Source organism: Sminthopsis crassicaudata, chromosome 4, assembly GCF_048593235.1.
Source record: "Sminthopsis crassicaudata isolate SCR6 chromosome 4, ASM4859323v1, whole genome shotgun sequence".
Lineage (NCBI taxonomy): Eukaryota > Metazoa > Chordata > Mammalia > Dasyuromorphia > Dasyuridae > Sminthopsis > Sminthopsis crassicaudata.
In genome coordinates, this window is record NC_133620.1 from 37501498 (window position 1) to 37518740 (window position 17243).

Here is a 17243-nt window from a genome sequence, read left to right on the forward strand (position 1 = left end):
CCCCTCGCCACACCCCCTCCCCACCCAGCTGACTGGACCAGGCAGTAGATCACACTGCAGCAAAGAGATGCTTTATGCATATTAAGTAAAGTTCTTCTGGGGACTTGTTATCATGGCCAATATGCTTAAGCACAAAGACTTAAAATGGTAGCTTAAATCCATGTGAAACAAAATGCATAAGTCTTTTAACAGAACTTGATTAAGGCATAAATGGATAGTAAGGAATTTAAAATACTGAAGAACAGAGGTCAAAGGCCTCTGATGATGATGATGATAAAATGGGAAAGTTTAATTTATTTTTAAATTCTCATTTTTTCAGGGCCTAATATATGCAAGGCACTCAGATTTAAATATTCAACTACTCTTCATTTGGCTATAATAGAACTAAAAATACAGTGTAGCTTGGTCCATATTTACTGGCCTAAACATAGGAAATGTATTTTAAAGTTGGTGGGCTGATTAATACGGAGAATTTGAAAAATCTCAGTCTCGCCAGCTGCAGGAAGGTGATACGCAATTTCTGAAATGGAAAACTGAATTGATTTCCAAGGGGGTAAATCACTCACATGGAAAAAAAAGCAGATGGTTAAGAATACCTTCAAGGGATTGGACACAGTGGCAGAAACAAGCCCAGGACCTCCCTGACACAGTCTGGAAGATAGGACCTCAGTCACTAAGCCTAGAACTGAAAAACTCTGACAACTTATCAAATAATCTTAAGTGCAAGACATCCTTGGGAAGCTCTGGTCACATGGCCATATCACAGAGCATTCTCTCTGATAACAGGAAGCCCAGGCTGAGTGGTAAACTCTGTGAGCTACAACCGAGATAAGGCCTCCAGATGTGGCAAGGCAAGGTGAAGATGGAAAGATTAAGGAGAAAGTCACATTTCAGAAAACTTGGATTGGGAAAAACCAAGAGGGCTTGAGGGAGAGGAATGAATTACCATATCAGGCCCACTTTCCCCAAATCACGACTGTATAAAATCCAATGATAGCCAGAAATTAATTTTCAGTCTATATGTGTATATGTTTTTCTTTTCCAGGAAATCTCACTTTAAGGCTGGTGTCCCCTTTTTTGGGACCAATATGTTACTGGGGAAAAAAAAAAAAACATTATTTTTTTTTTTTTTTCAAGTTTTATAAACTTGAAGAAGAACTAGTGGGCTTCTTCTGGGAGGATATGAAATTAGATATATCAGACATATCATACCAGGATATGAGCTCGATCTTCAGATAAAGGATTTTTTTTCTCTCATCTCTTAAGAGCAGAGATATGGTAAGCTCTATCCTCTTTGATAATGATAAAATGTACAGATAATTCCCAGACTAAGTTTGCCCTGTCTTTTTATCTTCCTTTTCATTTCCAAAAGTTATTACTAAAATGGACTTAGCTGCCATTTTCAGAGCTTTCTCTTTCTTGTTGTGTCCTTCTGTGAGCTCCAGCAAGAATGGAAAAAAAAGTAAGGTGAAAAGAAATGAGAGGGAGAGAAAGCAAAAGGAACATGGAATCTGGAGAACATTTCCCCCAGATTTTGTTGTTGTTTAGTTGTGTCACTTGTATCTGACTCTTACTGGCCCCATTTGGGGTTTACCTAGCAGAGATACTACAGCAGTTTGCCATTTCCCTCTCTAACTCATTTTACAGATGAGGAAACTGAGGCAAACAGAGTTCAGTGACCTGTCCAAGATCACCCAGCTTAGTGTCTGATGCCATATTTGAACTCAGGGAGATTAATCTCCCCGGCTCCCAGCCTGATGCTCTACGTGCTGCCACTTCGGTGACTGTCGGTCATGGGAGGTCACATGCAAGTTTTGGGTTCTAAGAAAAGCGGCTGAATGCTGTTCTAGCTTCAAGGAGGGGAGCGCAGGGGCAGCCCCACCACAGAAAGTCAATGTGCTTTCTGGGTGCTAAGAAGGGAATGGGGAGAGGAAGTGGAACAAGAAGGCGAGGAAACGAGGGCAGACCTGCTGCTGAGGGTGCTTAAGGGTGGCAGTGTTAGGCCCCACTTAGGGAGGGTCCCTGATCCTCTCGAGACCAAGTCTCATTTCTGGCAGCGCTACACTCGGCACGAAGTGCTGGGGAGAACACTGCATCTGGAGAGCCGGGTTTGGGCTGTCCCCGTGGCACCGAAAGTTCTGCCTTCCTACCGTTTCCTCATTTGCTCTAATGTGGAGATGGCACCATTCCTGGGACACAGAGCCTGGACACTGGTAATCTCCCTGTTTCAGAGATGAGGACACTGTCCAGAGAACTCAGTTACAAGACTGAGTAAGTGAAAGTCAGAAGTGGCTTGGGAAGCCCAGAACCAGGGATGGGGATGCGGAGGCCCCAGCACTTTCTCCAATGCTCCTCCCCAGGATTGCTTTAAGAAAAATGCTTTGGTGTTTCCTTCTACAGGGAGGCTCTGGGCAGTCAAGCTTTAGAGCTCAAGAGCTCTCTCTCAGTCCACGTCTGCCCAGGAGGGCAGCTGCCACCTCGCTTGTCAGGAGGCCAGGGGGCTGGGTATGGGGCTCCAAAGGCCATTCTGGGGAGGAAGGTCATCATTTTGATGAATTTGAGATATCTGGGTAACTCTGGAGCTAGAATATAAAGTCTACAGCAAGAGTATTCATACACCCACTACTTTATTTCTATCACACAGACAGACAACAAGAAAAAGGTGTCCCTTCAAGACTGACAGAATCTGAAAGTTAAAAGAGATCTTAGATCCAGGCTGATCCCTGCTTTGTCAAAGATCCTAAGAAATTATGTATCTCAGGTGACCTGGGCACAGTGGGAGGCAGGGTGGGCACAGCAGGGCATGTGCCCTTCTAAGGTGATGTGGGCATGGCAGGGTATGTGGGTACTCAGTCTAGCATTCTCTCCCATTAATATTCTGCTCTCCTAATTCATGAACATTCTGCATAAATAAAGGAAAGGGACAGGAGAGTCTGAAAGGAAAAGGACACAGACATTCCTAAGGGCAAATAGGTGGCTCAGTGGATAGTGCTGGGTCTAGAATCAGGAGGTCCTCAGATACTTCCTCACTGTGTGATCCTGGGCAGGTCACTAACCCCTTTGCCTCAGTTTCCTCATCTGTACAATGAACTGGAGAAGGAAATGGCCACCCTTCCATTATCTCCAAATGGGATCATACAGAGTCAGACAGGACTGAAATGGCTGAACAACAACCAACAGCACCATTATTTTCATGCCGCCCACACGCAAGATTTTGGGTCTGGAGAGCACACTTGCCTTTGCCCAAGAGGCATAGGAAGGTCACAGATTCAGAGCAGGAAGGGCTCTTGGACAACCTCTGGTTATCAAGTGCATCAGGAAAAGATCATGATACTTGATATTTAAGCGGTTAGACAATAGTGAAATGTCACGAATTTAGGCTACTGGACACCATTTTGAATTGATTGATCTTTTAGATTGTCTTTTCATTATAACCAGTTTACTGATTACAGAATATTTTGAAGGGAAAAAATCTTAATATTTTGGATAACGTAGTGACTCCAATCAGGCCAATCAAGTGTTGGCAGATAAAGATATGATCTTGGGGCAGAATTGCACTGGGAATGGTGAGGATCTGCACCAGTGGAGGAAAGAGTGGGTCGATGAGATTCTGGATAAATCCAAGTATTAAAACATTAGGTACAATGAGAAAGAGGCTGGCTAACTAAAGCCTGTTTTACATTTCTGTGCACTCCTGGCACTTGGCACGGTGCCCAGCACAAAGTAAGGGCTTAATAAATGTTTGTTGACTGACTGATTGGGTTGGGAGGGAGAGAAGTAGTCCACTAAAACCAGAGAAAAATGCCCAATTCTGGGAAAATGAGGATGAAATAAAAGCCATTGGAGAAATGTAGGATTGGATCTTTCATCACCATTTGTTACTATCTTCAACATTTCATACCTTCTATCCCCATTTTCTCTACCTATGTCCACCCATGTTTCTATTTCATTTAATGGCTGTTACTTTCTTTTTGGCAATAGGTGCAATATCAATTCCTTTTCTCTCAAATATGCATTTTCATTGCCACAACTCCTCCAATACCTTACATTTGCCTCCTCTTTTAATCCTACCTCACTATGCAACTCCTGGGGCTCACAGGTGAAATCAGATAGAAATTGGAGGAAACTGATGCAGTAGGATTACTGGCTGAGCATATATACATGGCCCGCCATTTCCTTATCTATAAAATGGGAGAGGTGATATCTAAAAGACAGAACTCACTGTGAGAATCAACGGAGAAAATTTGAATAAAAATGCTCATTTTATTCCATAAATTGAAAATGAAATTTTAAAAAGTTCTTGGTATCTTATGATTTAGTGAAAATAAGCTACTATTGTATCTTTAGCCACCACCCCCCTTATTTCTTTTTATGCTTCTTATTGTTTTCTTAATACTAAGCATTCTACCTTTCAGCAATTAAAGATAAAGTGGTCTGAGTACACAAGGCACAGTAATCAATGACCCAAAGACTCCAGCTTCTGGGATAAGAACTCACTATTTTATAAAAACTATTGGTAAAATTGAAAAATAGAATGGCAGAAACTCGGCATAGAACAACATCTCACATCCTATTTTATCAAGATAAAGTTGAAATAAGTTCATGATTTGGACAAAAAGGGTGATATCATAAGCAAATTTGGAGAGTAAGGAATAGTCTAATTGTCAGATCTGTGGCGAAGGGAGGTATTTATGCCCAAAGAAGACCTAGAAAACATAATGAAATACAGAGTGGATAATTTTAATTACATTAAATTAAAAAGGTTTTGCACAACCAAAATCAATGCAGCTAATACTAGAAAGGAAGCAGAAAGCTAAGAAACAAATTTTACAGTCAGTGTTTCTGATAAAGGCTTTATTTCTAAAATATATAAAGAACTGACTTAAATTTATAAGAATATAAGTCATTCCTCAATTGATAAATGGTCAAAGGATATGAACAATTTTCAGATGAAGAAATTAAAGCCATTTATACTCACATGAAAAAATGCTCTAAATCATTATTAATTAGAGACATGTTAAGACAACTTTGAAGTATCACTTCAAACTTCTCAGATTGACTAAGAAGATAAGAAAAGATAATGATAAATGTTGGAAGGGAAAACTGGGATACTAATGTATTCTTGATGGAGTTGTGAACTGATCTAACCATTTTGGGGAGTCATTTGGAACTATGCCCAAAGGGTTATAAAATTATGCATGCCCTTTGATCCAGCTGTATCTCTACTGGGCCTTTATCTCAAAGAGATCCTAAAAGAGGGAAAAGAAGCCACATGTGCAAAAATGTTTATAGCAGCCCTTTTTGTAATGGTAAGGAACTAGAAATAGAGTATATGCCCATCACTTGGGGAATGGCTAAAAAATTATGGTATATGAATGTAATGGAATATTATTGTTTTATAAGGAATGATGAATAGGTTGATTTTAAAAAAGCCTGAAAAGACTAACATAAATTGATGCTGAGTGAAGTGAGCAGAACCAGCAGCAAGATTATATGATGATTAACTGTGATGGACTTGGTTCTTCTCAGCAATGCAGTGATTGAAGACAATTACAATAGCCTTGAGATGGAAAATCCCATCTGCATCCAGGGAAAGAACTAGGGAGACAAAATGTGGAATAAAGCGTAGTCTTTTCACCTTTATTGTGTTTGCTTTTTCTTTCTCATGGTTTTTCTTCCCTTTTGGTCTGTTTTTCTTTCACAGCATGACAAAAATGGAAATATAAAAGGGACTGTACACTTGCAGTCCGTATCAGATTGTTTGCTGTTTGGGGGAGGAGAAAGGAAGGCAGAAAAATTTGGAACACAAAGTCTTACAAAAATGAATGTTGAAAACTATTTTTACGTGTATTTGGAAAGATGATAAAACTAAGATAGTAAAGCAGCAGGAAGAAGTATAGCCCAGCTCTTCCAATACATATTCTCCACAATGATCCAGAAAATGTAGTTGACAAAATTCTAATTAGAAAATGCAGAAAAAAATCCATGAGTCATTTCCCAGACAAGCTTGACTTCATAAGACAGAAAGGTCTGCGGAAGGAAAAAGTTCATGACCAAACAAAACAGTCATAATTACACAAATTAAACAGAACAATTCTGACCATGTATAATTTTAAAGTTTTTACACAAACCCAATATAGCTAAAATCAGAAGAGAAACAAGTCTATAAATAAGGGGAAAAATCTTTTCAATAAGTTTCTCGGTTAAAGGAATATTTTCAAAGCTATACGGCAAACCGATTCAAATTTTAATAAAGACCATTCCCCAATTGATAAATGGTCAAAAGAGATCAAGAGGCAAATTTCATAGAAATGCAAATTAAAGCAACCCTGAGGTTCCACCTCACACTGATGAGCTTGGCAAAGTTGACAAAAATGGTAAATGACAAACACTGAACAAACTGTGAACTGATCTGGCTATAAGTAATTTGGAATTATGACCATAAATCTATTATATACTTTTGACTCACTGTTAGGTCAATAAACAAAAGAGATCAAAGAGAGACAAAAAGACCACATATGGACAAAACTATTTAAACCAACTCTATTTGTATTGGCAAATAATTGGAAACGGAAGGATTTCCACCAGGGAATGGTTGAAAAAGTTATGGTGCATGTATATAATTTAATACTATTGTGCTATAAGAAATTATGGAGGCAAGGGTTTCAAAGAAATTTAGGGAGACTTCTATGAACTGATGCAAGTGAAGTTAAGTTAACTTGGGGCATAGCCAATAGGGGAATTTGCTTTGCTTGACTGCATGTCTTTCTAACAAAAGATCTTGCTTTTCTTGCTTTCTCAGTTGGAAAAAACTGATCTAAAAATAGAATAAATTTAATTAGGGAGAGAAAAAAAGAAAGCCAAAGGAGCAGGCAGCAGATAACAAAATTTAGCGCAATGCCCTGCTGGTTGGTCTCCCTGCCTTAAGGTTCCCCCTACCTCAGTCTATCCTCCAATGAGTTGCCAAAGAGACTTTCCTAAAAACACAGGTCTGATTATATAACCCTCTTATTCAATGAACTCCAGAAACTCCCTATTGCTTCTAGATCTGACTATAAAATCCTATGCTTGGCTTTGAATGCCCTCCCTAAACTGACCCTTTCCTACCTTTCCAGTCTTCTATGTCTCGCTCTCCTCCACACTCTTCAATTCAATGACAATGACTTCCTGGCTGCTCCTAACGTAATATACTTGATCTTCTAACTTGAGACACTTCAAAACCTAAACCCCATGCCTGGAATTCTCCTCCTTCTCATCTCTTTATCCTAGTTTCCTTAATGTTGAGTGTCAGCTAAAATCCCACCTTTTACAAGAAGCTTTTCCATGTCACCCACAATGCTAAATGTTTTCCCTCTGTGACAATCTCCAATTAATTCTGCACATGGCTACTTGCATGTAGTCTCCCTTATGAGATTATGAGGTTCTTGGAAACGTGGGCTAGTTTTTATTCTGGTTTCTCCAAAAACTTAGCACAACACAAGGCCCATAGTAAGTATTTAATAAGTGTTGGTTGACTGACTAAATGAAGTCAAGGAAAACACTGGAAATACTGGCTTGAGGAGAAGAAATTTAACAATGCTCTAATTCAAAGGGAACTTTCCTGCTATGACTGAGATAGGCTGTAAAGAAAGACGTTCCAGAAGGGGTCGTTAGCTAAGGTCCATGAAAAGAGATGTTTTTTATGGCCAGCCTAGAGCAGAACCAGTGTAAGTGGTGATTTTGTCAGATTTTATAACTAGAGCTGAGCCAGATCAGCAAGTAATCAGGCAAGAGACCTTTAGAGAAACCAGGCAATGAAGGAGGAGTCACTTAAAATTTTGGTACTAGTCGAGTCAGCAAAACCAAAACTAGAAAACAACTAGTGTTGTTCCACTAAGAACCTAGAACTCTTTATTTAAATGACATCAGACTCAAAATTCTGATGACTTGTTAGAAACAAACGAACAAACAAACAAATAAAAAAGCTTTTTTTCTGACCACCTAAAAGGGTGGGAATATCAGCTTGACTACCCTCCTGGCCAAATTCCAATTGGCTAATTGCTATCTATTAAATGAGTACTACTATTAACTTGGGTAATTACTATCTACATTATTCCACTCACTCCTACTCTTTCATTTCCTTAAAATAAACATCCCTTATGTGGCTTGTTATAAAACTGCTTTATAGGATAAGATTAAGTAAGAAAGGATAGTTCCCTGATGTAAGGAGGAAAAATGAGCAAAATTTGAATGAAAGGCTAGAAGATTTGGGAGAAGACAACTCCTTACTTCGTAAATGTCTGAACAGATGCCACTAAAAGGAAATGTTTACAATGAATAGGAAACATTGTACTTTCATCCAAATCTCTGAGTGAAAGCTGGGTAGGGGATATTAAAAAGGAAATTAAAACAAAAGAATACACTGTTCCAACCACCCTCATGCCCAACACAGAGGCTACAAAGAAAAACCTATTCCCTCTACTTTTGCAGACAAGTGCCAAGTACCGATAAGTTCAGAGCAAAACAAATGACAAGAGAGAAACTCCTGCTGTTGAATCCCACTAGGAGGGCAGAGAAGCCATTTTTCTGGGCTGATTAAACCATTGTGAAACGGTCAGGCGAAAGCCGCGGTACTCTTTCTCCACTACTGAGAATCCATTTTTATTTGAGGCCAGAACAGACTCTATTCCCTCCCTGCACAAGAAGACTGGGCTCCAATCTGCTTCACTCTGGAAGCCTGTCTGATAAACAAGTTTCAATGTGGTGCACAGGAGAGAAATGGACAACATGGGAAGTCTCTAAGAGAACCAGGCTTCTGGTTCTGGCCCCACATTCATTCCCTGTATGCCCGGAGCTACTTCCTCTCCACTTCCATCTCCCACAGTGATTGTGGACTAAGCACTCTGTCAACTAAAGGGGCTAAGAGATGACTTAAAATAACAGAATGATGAACTTGTCCCATCCACAAAGCCCGCTTGCTTTCTCCCCTACCTCCTCCTGCCCAGATGGTGAGTTCTCTGAAGGCAAGGACAATGAACTTCATTTCCATCCCTCCCTCTCCGAACACAGCAGACCCCAAAAAAGGTCTATCTAAAAGAACTGACCTGAAAAGTCTCAGAGAATGGTCGCCTCCTTGACCTTCACACACCTTCCCACCCATTTTGAACCAGAGGATACAATCACACTATGTTACCTAGAAAAAACACTTTCTTGCTTATTTGTCAACTCTTATTGTGCAGCTGTGTCTTGACTCCAAGAGTTTTCTTGACAATGATCCTGGAGTAACTTACCATTTCCTTCTCTGGGTAATTTTATAAATAAGGAAACCGAGGCAAACAGGGTGAAGTGATTTGCCCAGATTCGCCCAGCTTTTACATGTTTGAGGGCAGATTTGCACTCAGAGAGATGAGTCTTGCAGATACCCAGCCCAGTCTATACTCACTGCACTACCAAGCTGTCCCCTTATTCCGATGTTAACTGAGTTTTCACATCCTCAAATGAACTACAAAGTAACGTCCATAAATTCTTTTGCTACAAGGAAGCTGGCAGCTATGCTGCCCTTCAAGGCACATTGGTTAAGCCTCTCCCAATCCTATGGTGGAATTAATAGCTAAATGTGGAAATGTGTGGGTCTGTGCTCCAAACACCTGATGGAATAGAAATCAGCGCTGATCCAATCTAACCTTTTACAGATGAGGAAGCTGAGGATCAGGGAGCCTGAACGACCTGCCCGTAGCCACGCAAGTAGCAACTGATTGCTTATTTTCTTTTCTGACCTTTAATGCATTTTGGATCAAACTTCACAATAATTAAATTTTTTTTCCATTAAATATGGAAGAGTAGGTTAGCAAGTTCTGTACTTCTAAACTTTTTTTTTTTCCGTTTCTAAACAATTTGTTCTGAGAAATCTGACATTTAGGAAAAGAATTCTTCTGTGCCAGCCCATTGCTTTGGCGTTTATTTGCCTCCACCCTTTGCCCTTATCCAGCTTTCCAACAAAGTTGTTTCAGTGAGACAAGGGGGAACTTGTAAGTTTTGACTGCTGGCAACAACTAAGTGATTGGCATCTGTGTGCTACATGATACATATAATGATTTTGAATCCTTAGATCCTGACCCAGCTCTTTGAAAAGAATCTAGCTGATAACTGGCAAGACTTGCTAGAAGAGTTCCAGCTCTCCTATTCATGTACATTCTTAGTTTTGAGATGTCATGAATTAATCTGACATGCTTCTGAGCTCTCGATTTAGCTATTTAAATAAACAAAAAAAGGCCAGAGAAGGCATTTTTCTTTAGGAAACTAAAATAGCCCTGAGCTGCTTTCTTGTTTAGTTAATAAAAATATGATTTTAAATTAAGTTTGGTAAGAAATGCTGAAATCTTGAATTGCATACAAAAGACCTTAGAGAGTGCTAGGTAAATTCTGGACAGTAAAGGATCCTTTAGGTTAGACAAAGAAAGCAAAATATCCTAAGGCTGGGAGTAAAATCATCATGGATTTGAAAAAGCAGAGAAATAAGCTTCTTCACAACATTTCCCTGACTAATTTCACATTGGTCATTTCACAGAAATGTCTTTAATAAATTAAGACTAATCAAATCAACTCAAATCTCCTCTACTTTTATTTTAGTCAACTATCAGAGGTACAAACTACACCATGTCTGCCAGAGAACTAACCTCTACTAAGGCTTCATCTAAAACTGCTCCCAGAACCAAATGGCATTTGGTGGGGCGTTCTTGGGGTAGTGGGAATCAGGCTTGCAATCAGGAAGACTCATCTTTGTGATTTCAAATGTGCCCTCAGACACGTGGCTAGCTGTGTGATCCTGGGCAAGTCACTTCACCCTGTTTGCCTCAGTTTCCTCACCTGTAAAATGAGCTGGAGAAGGAAATGGCCAGCCACTGAAGTATCTCTTCTTGGCACTCTTGGCAAGCACTTGGAGGTTTGCAGAGCATTCTCCTCACGACAACCCTGCTCAGTAGACAGTGGCCATATCCTGCTATTTTTCTCGTCAAAGAAGGGACCAAGACACTGGAAATCTAGTGAATTATTATTCACAGGCACACAGCAGACGAAGCCAGAGACAGGCTTCCTGACCAAGTCCTGGGTCTTTCCCACATACCGCACAGCCATTTAAAACAGGGAAAACTCCAAAATCCTTCCCTGCCACATATGCCTTCCTAAAACTAAGAATGACCAACAAAAATCAAACTGATGATTCCTTCACCTTTAATGAGAGGTCCTAATGATGGAGGAAAATAATTTCATGAAGAACAACCATTATTTATAGAGTACTTTTCCAATGAAGGCACTGTGCTGGGTGATGGGATACAAAGCATGGACATAACTTTCTCTTTTAAGATGGTGGTGCATGTGTTTGTGTGTATTTATATATGTGTTCTTAATATTACACACTTATATTAATATTTTTCCCCCCTGAGGCTGGGGTTAAGTGACTTGCCCAGGGTCACACAGCTAGGAAGTGTTAAGTGTCTGAGACCACATTAGAACTGGGGTCCTCCTGAATTCAAGGCTGGTGCTCTACCCACTGCGCCACCTAGCTGCCCCTTATATTAATAATTATTAGTTTGTGATCCCACCCTTGAAACCCAGCTCCTAAAGGGATCAGTCAGCCCCTGAAGGGCATGGCCTGAGTGAGCTTTGCTGATAACTGGGAGACTTAATTTCTATTACGAGTATAAACCCTCTGGTGAGCCTCTGTATGATTCTCGGTCCTCAATCCCCTCTGTCAGCACCAGTCACCTCTGTCAGACTTCAGGGCAACTCCACTCATGGAAAAAAAAAGAAACTAGCCTCAGAGGTCCAGATGAAGATGGCTTCCCCTGCCCAGAGTGCTGGAGGCAGCTGGATTTCCTGATCAAGTCAGTTGTCAGCAGGAGAAACTGAAGCTTTCAGCCCACCTTTTCAGTTGCTAGGGGAGCTCCCTTTCAGAAAGGATTTAAAGGCAGTTCAAGGTTTCACAAGGTGCCTTTGGTTATCAAGAAAAAACACTTTATTGATTGCTGACTAGTCTAATTAATAAATTGATTACTAATTACTCTGTCTTGGGGCTTTAACTGGTCACACATACACACCAATTACTAGTAAAGACGAGAAGAGACTCATGAGGCTGGCAATAAATTGGCTCATCATTACTGTCTACAAAGTGTACACATTTAATTCCACTCAATAAACATTTATTGGGCACTTACTATGTGCACAGTCCCAGGCTAGGTGCTAGGGGGATATGAAGCAGAATAAGTCACTATAATCACTTGACAACATTAGCCTTGTTACCACCTGAGAGGCTGTTTGAAAACGTGTGGCCAGGATAACGGTTCTAAGTTTATGGGTCTTCCGTGACTGACAGGCCTCCTCCCCTTAAGGAGTATCTTTGGGACTTGCGGCATCTTGCCCAGAGCTAGGCGTATGAGCCACTAGGTATACACAGGGAGGTTCCAGGTTGATTTGCTGGATTCCTAACAAGGTGTTATAATGGAGGGCAGGAGGTTTGTTTTATTGGGGAATGCTGACAGCAGAACTAATTACAAGAGGCAATTCAAAATAAGGCTGGTGTATAAGAAAGGAGCTTAGCACCAGTCACCAGCCCCATGGCCTGAAGCACATTTCTGTGATGTATTTCAACAACTGTGATTCTTCAGGGAGATCCATTATGGGGAAAAAAATAACCTTTTCTAAAGAAATATATGCATTTCCATGAACTTCTGCTTTGTTTAGCAATAACAAGAATTAATATTTATATGGTGTTTTAAGATTCTCAAAAAGGCTTTCTATTTAATTTCATTTGATCATTTAGGAAAATAACACATAAATGGTATTAGAGTGAGACCAATTTCCCAATAGATCAATTCTCATTACGACAGAGCATGAGAGAAGATTTTGGTTGCAATCACAATGATGTACAGGAATGGATAATTATGAAACTTGTTCTCATGGAGAGACTGAGGGATAATATCAACACTCAATGATTTGGAGCAGAATGTTGAGATCATTCTTTCACAGTGAATCCTCAGAAAGAAGCTGGCAAATTGTAACTGGGAGTGATTTATGAATACCAGAAGAGCAAAAATCATCACTATGTAGTAATCCTAATAACAGCTGGTGTACTAAGTAGATAAATGCTACAGTGTCAAAGATCCAGTAAAAGCAAAAGGTCTTATGACATTTCATGTTGTTATTTTGTTTTTTAAAAGAAATTCAGAGAAAGCAAAGACAACTCGATTAATCCTTAATCAGCTTAAAACACACTACTTCCCTTCTTTTAACAAATGATGAGTTACAAATGGATATGGTTACATAAAGAATCAACTACAATCAAAATTTTACATTACTCTGTTTTTTTTCATTTTGAGGCAAATAATTGATTTTTGTTTATTCTGCTAAAACAAAATTTACCAATTAAATATATAAGAGTAAGGTTAAGAGAAAGTAATTTTCAAATAATGAGACATCGATCTGAAGGAAGCAGAGGTAATATTATCAATACATAACTCATGTGGCATATGAATCACTATATCTGCCACAGCTTTGATGATCTCCTTGAATTCATTCTCAGGCTATCATGTGCACCACAGTGGTTCTGTACCACCTGCACGCATGTATATGTCTCACATCCAAAAGGGCCTATCACCAGCCATTTGTGGAATTGAATTAAAGATTGGCTTAGTGGGGAGACCAACCAGGAAGCTATTTATAAGTTGTTATTCATTCATTTCAGTTCACTTCTCACTCTTGGTTGACCCCATTTGGGATTTTTGTGGCAAAGATACTAGGGTGATTTGCCCCTTCCTTCTCCAGCTCATTTTACAGATGAGGAAACTGAGGCAAAAAGAATTAAATGACTCGCCCAGGATGATACAGCAAGCGTCTGAGGCAGCATGTGAATTTAGGTGTTCTTGACTCCAGGCTCTACATTCTCCCCAGCTTTCTCTATGTATTTAAGTTTATTAGATTTTCCAATTTATTATTGATAATAAAGATCTGGAGAAAAATGCACATGGAGAATAATGCAAAAAATGCTGTAAGTCAGAGGTGTTCAATGCAAAGTTCATGAGTGCTAGGCTGCTCATCCCCACCACTATAATCTAATTGAAAAATATTTAACAAAATAAAAATATAAGAAAACATAGATTGACTTGTATCTATGGTCTGCATGGATCCTTCAGTATGGTTCAGTGGCCCTTATTTTTATTTGACTTTGACACCAATGACCTAGAACTGAAAGGATTTCTTGGGCCACTGACTGAACTGGATGATCAAGAGAGGGATGATTTCAGGACGATTCTGAAGAAATTAACAGAAAGAGCAGGTTTGAGGAGAAAGAGAATTTGTTCAAGACAAGAGGAATCAGACTTTGGAGCTGCCAGCCGGGGCTGACTGTAGGTGACTGACTTCAACTTTTCCAATCTTTAAAATGAGCTGTACTAACTCCTCCCACTAGGAAGGATTGTTTTGGAGGTATCAAATAAGGGATGTAAAATGAGTTAAGCACAAAAGCTTTTCTAACTTTTGAGACTAGAGTAAGTGAAGAGATTTAGAGAACCCGCGTTCAAATCCAGCCTTGTCCACTTACTACTGGTATGAGTGTGGCGGTCACTTCATTCTCTCACAGACAGAGTTAAAATGATTGAATGACGATATATAGGTTAAACCCCCTCCTTTTTTTTTTTTTTTTTTTTTGCTAAAAATCTCAAGTTGCCTGCTTCCTGTGGTGAATAAGGTCACCACTGGACACAGGTTGGAAACCTAAGTCTTAGAATAACTCAGAAAATACTGGCTTAATTAAATATATCTCATTTTCTTTAATGTCATTCAGAGAGAGAGAGAGAGAGAGAGAGAAAGAATATGAATAATGTGGACTACTTGAAGGATTGCTTTTTTTATAGGAAAGTTAAGTCCTTAAATAATGTGTTTGGTCTTTGCATGGACAAATCTGAGCCTTCACTGTTTCTGTTGCTAAAGTAATTTCTTAATTTAAGATTAGCTCTTGTATCTATAGCTCTTAATGACATATAAAGCATGTCTTGAAGTCATCTGTACTAATGTTTTCCCCCAGCTGCCCCACAAAGCTATATTCTAAGTGTTATTCTGTATTCAGTTCGATTGCTTTTATGCTTTTTTCCCACTGCTTGATTTTATTTTTCTCTACAACTAACAAGCTATTGAGAGAAAAACAGAAGCTTCTTTTCAACCAAACGAAATTAGGAAAATGCATGAGCATAGGATACCTATAAATGTCATATTTAGGCTTTTCTGTCAATTTATGCTTCTGAGATAAAATGCTTGATGCCATTGTCAGCCAATCAACTCCAATACTGGACAAAACAAAGCCCTCACAAAGGGATAATGGAGCTAAGGGGGTGATGCTAAACAACGGAATGGAGGGAATCTCCAAATGGTTATATGCAGGCATCAGGAGAGAGCTCCTTTAGAAACAAGGAGTCAGAGAGTCAGTAATGCAAATGGATTGAAAACCTGCTGAACACCATATAAAAATCAGATCCTTCATGCACTTACCCTTGAGATATGCGACATTACATAATATATAGTTTTTATGACCCACTTAGCTAAATAAGCTCTTGTTTCTTTTCATTTAGCAGATTTATTTGGTTTGGCGGAGGGCGGTAGATTTTGGTGACGGGAACGGGAGTGACTGAGAGCGCAGTTTGCAGCAGCCAAGAATAACAGGGACAGATGACACGCCGTAGACAACCAGGCTTGGCAAACCGCTCCCTGCCAAAGCAGGTCTCTCTTCCCCTTCTGGGCCACTGCTATTCCAATCTTCCGCCTCAGCATGGAGAGTGTACTTAGGCCAAATTGTGTGATAAGTGTTCATTCTGTTATAATGGAACAACTGTAACTCTCTTTTCAAACAGAAAATGTCATCCTAATTATAGGACTGTTATCAACAGTTTCTTAATAAGACCACTGTCAGAAGGCACCTGGCTCCAAAGGAGTCCATTCAAACAGGACATTTCAAAGTTTGGGTCCGTCTCTTGTCCATTCTCTTATATAAATGCTTAAGAGTATTGGAGGAAAGGGGGAGCAGCGAGGTGGTACAGTGGATGGAGCATTGAAGCCAAGAGCACTGGAGTTCAAATCCAGCCTCAGACACTTAAAGGTGTGGCACCTGAGTGTCTCCCGCCACCCTCTTCCCCCCAAAAATAAGTACTGCCTAGAAGGGAAAGGCAGTGTGAGAGAGTCCTAGTCCAATTGTGTGAAACTCAAATAGAAATGGGGGCTACAAAATTATAAGTAAGGATCTCTGAGGGCCGCAAAATGAATTAGTCTTAAAATATGGTATTATCAGCATTTTATTGTACTCTTTTTAAAATTCTGTTAAAATATTTCCCAACTCCATTTTAATCTGGATCAGGAGCAGCTGGGAGTGTGGAGGACCACTGGTGCTTGGGGCAACTTTAAATTCTAAGAATGTTTAATTGCAGAGAGGGCACTGACCTGCATGGCAGAGAGGTCTCAGATCCAAGTCACTGTCTCCTTCTTTGGGGCATCATTCTCAAATGGAATTGTCCAAAAAAAGGGCAGATATATTTGCACAATTTTTGGTTCCATCAAGCCCGATCATAACACAAGAGGAATGAACCATTCACTTGACCAACAATGTTAAGTGTATGTATTTACTAACATCCTATCTATTACTGGAATGGATAATTTATATTTAATTTGCCAGTTTGATAGGGATAAAATGATAATTCAAAGTCATTTTCATTCTAATTGAATTTATTGCTAAAAAGGCTATCTGACTTTTCTGAGATGGTTTACCATATGTATTTCTTTATTTTTAAACATGACACTTAATTAAACATTTTCCTACCTTTCTTAAAATCAAACCATTTCATCATTCAACAATACTTACTGAATTAAATGCTTTGGAAGACAAAGGGTTTCCCATAATTCAATTAATTCGGGGTCTGGATGACCATCTGTTAGGGATGATGAAGACAGAAATGGCTCCATTTTTTAGCTACAAAGATTACAACACTAAGTTGTAAAGGTGTTGAAATGTTGAGGGTAGAAGGAGTGAATTCCTACTACAGTATGGCTTGAACTCTAAGACCCCATTAAAATTCCCTTGGAACCTGAGGTTTTATGATTCCATAGACACAAAGGATTAAAAAGATGTCATTTCTGACCTCCTAAAGTCATTCACAGAAATTAGTAGAAGTTGAGCTGAAATGGATGAAGACAGTTACAAATCAGGTCACAATTACTGCCTAGAATCT

The 17243-nt window shown here is 39.5% G+C and overlaps 1 protein-coding gene across 2 annotated transcripts in view; it reads right to left on the reverse strand.

Moving 5' to 3' along the window:
- Positions 1-17243, reverse strand: part of HS2ST1 (heparan sulfate 2-O-sulfotransferase 1) — a 210310-nt gene that overhangs the window by 29265 nt on the left and 163802 nt on the right. The window lies entirely within an intron of this gene.